Below are 5,519 nucleotides of genomic sequence, written 5' to 3' on the forward strand. Positions count from 1 at the left end.
CATTGGTAAGAACATCTTGATGACAAGAGCTGTTCAATAGCGGAATACTCTGCCTCAAAGTTTGGGGGAGTCTCCTTCAATTGAAGCTTTTAAACAGAGGATGGATGGCCATCTGTCAGGAGTGCTTTGATAGTGTGTTCCTGCGTGGCAGAAGGGGGTTAAACTGGATGGTCCTTGTGGTCTTTTCTATGATTCTATGAACGACAACAAAAAGGAGATAATGAGAGGGTGTTTAATTATCAGTTGTCCTCTGGTGAGATCCTCCTGAAAAAAAAGCTGTTTGTTTTTCCTTAAATGAGTAGGTGATCTGGACTGGCTTGGGAAACTTTAATGACACAATCCATCTCTTCCAAGGTCTCATGCCTATACCCTGTGGGGGTGTCCTGAATAAAATAAGTTGATGTTGTCTCCAAAGATGTTAGAACAGGTTGTTGGTTCTTTATGATGTAGTTTACTCCCTTTGTTGTCCATGACTAAAGCAAATAGTCTTGCTCTCTGCCCAAAACCATTCTCCACCTTTTCAATAGTGAAGCCGAATCCGAAGAGTGCTCACCAATGGTTCCTCTTCACATTGCTAAGAAGTGATTAGGGGGGTTCAGTCCTGGGCCCAGAACTGTTCAATCTCTTTATTAATGACTTGAATGAAGATTTAGAGGGTGTGCTTATCAAGTTTGCAAATGACACCAAATGAGGAGTGATAGCTAATACTCCAGAGGACAGGATCAGAATTCAAAATGACCTCAACTGATTAGAGAGCTTAATGAGAGCCAAAACTAACAAAATGAATTTCAACAAGGAGAAATGTAAGATACCACACTTAGGAAGAAAGAAATAAAATGCAAAGCTACAGAATGGGTGATGCCTGACTCAATAAGAGTACCTGTGAAGAAGTCTTTGTGGACAGCAAGTTGAACATGAGCAAACAATGTGATACTGCAGCTAAAAAAGCCAATGGGATTTTAGGCTACATCAGAAGGAGTATAGTGTCTAGATCAGTGGTTCTCAACCTGTGGGTCCCCAGATGTTTTGGCTTTCAACTCCCAGAAATCCTAACAGCTGGTAATTTGGCTGGGATTTGTGGGAGTTGTAGGCCAAAACACCTGGGGACCCACAGGTTGAGAACCACTGGTCTAGATCAAGGGAAGTCACAGTGTCCTTCTATTCTGCTTTGGTTAGACCTCACCTAGAATACTGTGTCTAGTTCAAGAGAGATATTGACAAGCTGGAAGGTGTCCAGAGGAGGGCAACTAAAATGATCAAAGGTCTGGAGACCATGAATCCCTATTAGGAGTGTCTGAACACCTTATCTTATAGGCTAGATTCGACTGCAATTCCGTCACCCACGGAACCATCCGGCCCCTATCAGATGGCTCAGCGAATGCACAGGGGTGGAATTGGTGTGCCACCACCACCCTGGCAACACCAGAGGCTATGGGAAGAAGCTGTGCGCACCATTGCCCTTCCAGTGGGCGATGCGTGTGATGCGAGGTGAGGAGTGCGGCACTGGATTCCCCATGCTTTGCGGCAAAGTGGAGTGCTGCCACCTCCTGCTGTTGGCCATCTGGTAAGGTTGTTAAAGAGCTGGATATGTTTAGCCTTCATAAGAGGTTGAGAGGAGACATGATAGCCATGTATGAATATGTGAAAGGATGCCGTAAGGAAGTGGGAGTAGGCTTGTTTTCTGCTGCCCAAGAAACTAGGACTTGGGAGCAATGGGTTCAAATTACAGGAAAGGAGATTCTCCCTGAACATTAGGAAGAACTTGACTGTAAGAGCTGTTCAACAGTAAAACTCACTTCCCCAGTGTGTGGTGGAAGCTCCTTCCTTGGAGGCTTTTAAACAGAGGTCATCTGTTGGGGGTACTTTGAATGTGCTTTTCCTGCATGGCAGGGGTTTGGACTAGATGGTCCATGTAGTCTCTTTCAACTCTATGGTTCTGTGATTCTAAGCCGACCACCTGCCTTCTATCAAATGGCAAAGAATGGTAAGAATGGGGAATATGTTTTGTTAATGAGAAAAGCAGAAGATCGTTAAGCTAAAGTACTCAAGAAGACAAAAGGAAATTAAAGAGGAAAACTTGTTAGCCTTTTCAACAGTTCTTTCACAATCTGCCTCAGAAGAAAATACATGAAGACAAGCTTTAAAAATGAGTTAAAAGGGATAGTAAAGTTGACAGTTTTTATTTCATAAAAAATAACATAAAAATAATGGATAGTTGTATACATGAGATGCCAATAAAATTACATTAATTGAGGCATCAGTAAGATTAAATGTTTTTGAATATTTACATAAAACTTTGATTTAAGATAAGATTGTCCAATTCTAATTAAACTATTATTCTCACCTTCTTTAATGTAAATGTGCTTACGTATCCTTCCAATAATAATAAAAAGAGTAAAATAATAAATGTAATAAAAATAAGAGTAAAATAAAGTAAATGTAATAATATCAATAATAATAGAGTAAAATAATAAATGTAATAATAATAATATTAATAAATAGAGTAAAATAAGAATTGAAATAAAAATAATACTAATAACAGAGTAAAATTATAAATAACCTTGTCTCTAGTATAAGCCGAGGGGAGGTTTTTCACTCTAAAAAGGGGCTAAAAAACAAGGCTTATACTCAGATATCCCAGTTCAAAGCAGATATTGTGGGATTTTCCGTCTTCCTATTCTGGTTCTATGGCTGTGCGGAAGGGCCCTCAGTCTCTTTCCCAGCAAACTCTGCTTTCTCCCTGCTGCTTTCCTCTCCTAATGGCGAGAGACCATTAATTAATAGAGGAATGGCAGCCTTGTTGGCTTTGCTTTGCTTGCTTGCACTAAAATAAAACTGACTTTGGGAGGGTTACAATGTTTACAAAATTCACATGACAAAGTATTGGGTAACTTTAGATTCTTAAGTTTTTGGCGTGGACCACGCCCATGCACCAGCTATTGCGTCATAAGTACGAATTCTATCCTATTATGACAACTAATGAAAAAAAATCCACACCCCTACTAGACATACCACTGATTTTGCCCTTCAGGATTTCCAAAAGATCCTGGGGAGGTCCCAGTGGATGCTGCACTGCCCTGGTTCTCTGCTACTTACCATTGGCATTTTAGAAGACGGGGTGCAGCCAGTAGAAATTGGTTGGGAGGGTGATAAGGTTGACATTTCATTGTTTCCCCTTTTGCAGAAGTGATTTGAACTACTGGAGCCGATAGTGAAAAAATAAGGCCTCTAGACAAATCGTAAAAAAGTCACAATATTTACCTCTTGCTGACTGGAAATGTATAGCAGTTTTGCAAGAACCTGCGGTTAATGATTTCTCCCAGCTAGGTTTTAAATAGGAAGCATAGTTGTAGATTTGCAGTTTTGAAGGATTCATGGTTATGCATATTTTCCAACATTTGACAGATGAAAACTGGGACACCTGTGCCTCTGAAATATCAGAGGGCAGTCAAACTTATTCAAACTTGTTAATGATGTGAGGGTCTCTAAAAACCAGAAATGTAAAGACCCCAGATGGTTTTTATTATTCATTATCAAGTTGGGGGTTGTTGGGCTGGTGAAACATACCTGAAATCGCTTTTAACTGAGACCTGGGGGGGGGGGGGGGGAGCAATTTCACAGAGGACATGGGGAAGCGGGTGACATTCAATAGCTGCTTGAGGTTCAGGTTTTCTCTTGGTATTGATCCCCAATAGGGAATTGGGCCATTCAGAGGATAAACATTGATCACAGCTTTGAATGGTTGGGGAATCATGTTGGCAAACACAGCACTCCCTTTCTTAGGGCCCTTCCACACAGCCCTATATCCCAGAACATCAAGGCAGAAAATCCCACGTTATCTAAGTGTGGACTTAGATAACCCAGTTCAAAGCAGATACTGTGAGATTTTCCGCCTTGATATTCTGGGATATAGGGCTGTGTGGAAGGGTGCACAGATACTCTTTCCCCTCTGAAACATGGAGACCCTCCTCCTGCCCCACTTCTTCCCCTGAAAGGAAGGCCAGAGGCAGCTCTTTCCCTATGGCTTGCTTGCTTGCTTCCTGCAGGACAAAATGGCTGCTGCTTTCAGGGGAAGATGGGGACCAATCCCAGGATCCTCCAGGTCTGAGGAGGGCCTGCCAGGAGCCCCCAGAGCCCTGAATAGGGACGAATGGAAGCCTTTCCTGCCCACATTGGCCTCCATGGCCTTGAAGGCGTCCTCACAGCTCAGTCCTCCTCACCTGCAGCAACCTTTCAGCCATCCTGAGGAGTTTTCACGCTCCTCCAGTGTGGAGGCCTCTAAGAGAAGAGTCTATCCCTGTTCTGAGGAAGGGCCCGGGGCCTCTCTTGGGCCCCATCTGGAGGCTCTTCATTCTGCCTCGGTCCCTTCAGGAGGGACAAAATGGTGGCTGACTGGAGACGGGATTCCCAGCCAAGGCTCTTTCCTTGAGGGAGCACAAAGACTCCTCCTGTTTTCAGTCTCGAGAATAAGACCTGGATTTGGGCAGAAAGGAGCGTGAAGGGAACATTCATGGCGGTCCTTGAAGAAGGATCCTAAACAGGTGGATGCAGACTTCTCTGGAATGAATAATATACTGTATATACTTGAGCATAAGCCTAGTTTTTCAGTCCTTTTTAAATACTCGAGTCAAAGTTATTTATTATTTTACTTTGTTGTTGTTATTATTATTACATTTTTTATTTTATTATTGTTGTTATTATTCCATTTATTATTTTACTCTATTTATTATTGTTATTGTTACATTTATTATTTTACTGTATTGTTATTATTACATTTATTATTGTACTCTATTACGACTGTTATTATTAAAATCCATTATTTTACTCTATTATTATTATTGGAGGACATGTAAGCATATTTACCTTGAAGGAGGTTAGAATAAGAGTTGGGTAGTCTTACCTTGAATTACAGTTTTATGTAAATATCCAAAAACATCTAACCTACTGATGCCTAAATTAATATAATTTTATTGGTATCTATTTTTATTTTGAAATTTACCAGTAGCTGCTGCATTTCCCACCCTCGGCTTATATTCGAGCCAATCCATTTCCCCAGTTTTTTGTGGTAAAATTAGGTGCATCGGCTTATATTCGGGTCGGCTTATACTCGAGTATATACGGTTACTAACATTGTGAATAAGAGTGCATCTACACTGGGCAGTTAATGCTGTTTGGCACCACTTCAACTGCCGTGGCTCAGGAAACCTCCAGAGCCGGAGGGAGAGACCTTTCCTCCCAGAAGAGGAGCCAAGGGGGTCTCCGCGTGGGGCTCCTGGGGGCCCTGTGGCCCCTGAATCCACCCTCCAAGGCGAAGGGGCAGGAAAAGGGCAGGCGCACAGGGCCACTCTCCCTCCCTCCCTCCCTCCCTCCCTCCCTCCCTCCCAAGAGCATTTCCTGGCTGTGGGTTGTTTTCCTTTGAAAAGGTTCCATTCCTGCCCAGGTTCCAAGCCCGGAGGTGTTTACCTGGTTGCCATGGAGACCGGGGGTTCCAAAGGGCCAGGAGTCGGTTGGCCCTGCCA

The sequence above is a fragment of the Anolis sagrei genome, chromosome 6, assembly GCF_037176765.1.
Source record: "Anolis sagrei isolate rAnoSag1 chromosome 6, rAnoSag1.mat, whole genome shotgun sequence".
Lineage (NCBI taxonomy): Eukaryota > Metazoa > Chordata > Lepidosauria > Squamata > Dactyloidae > Anolis > Anolis sagrei.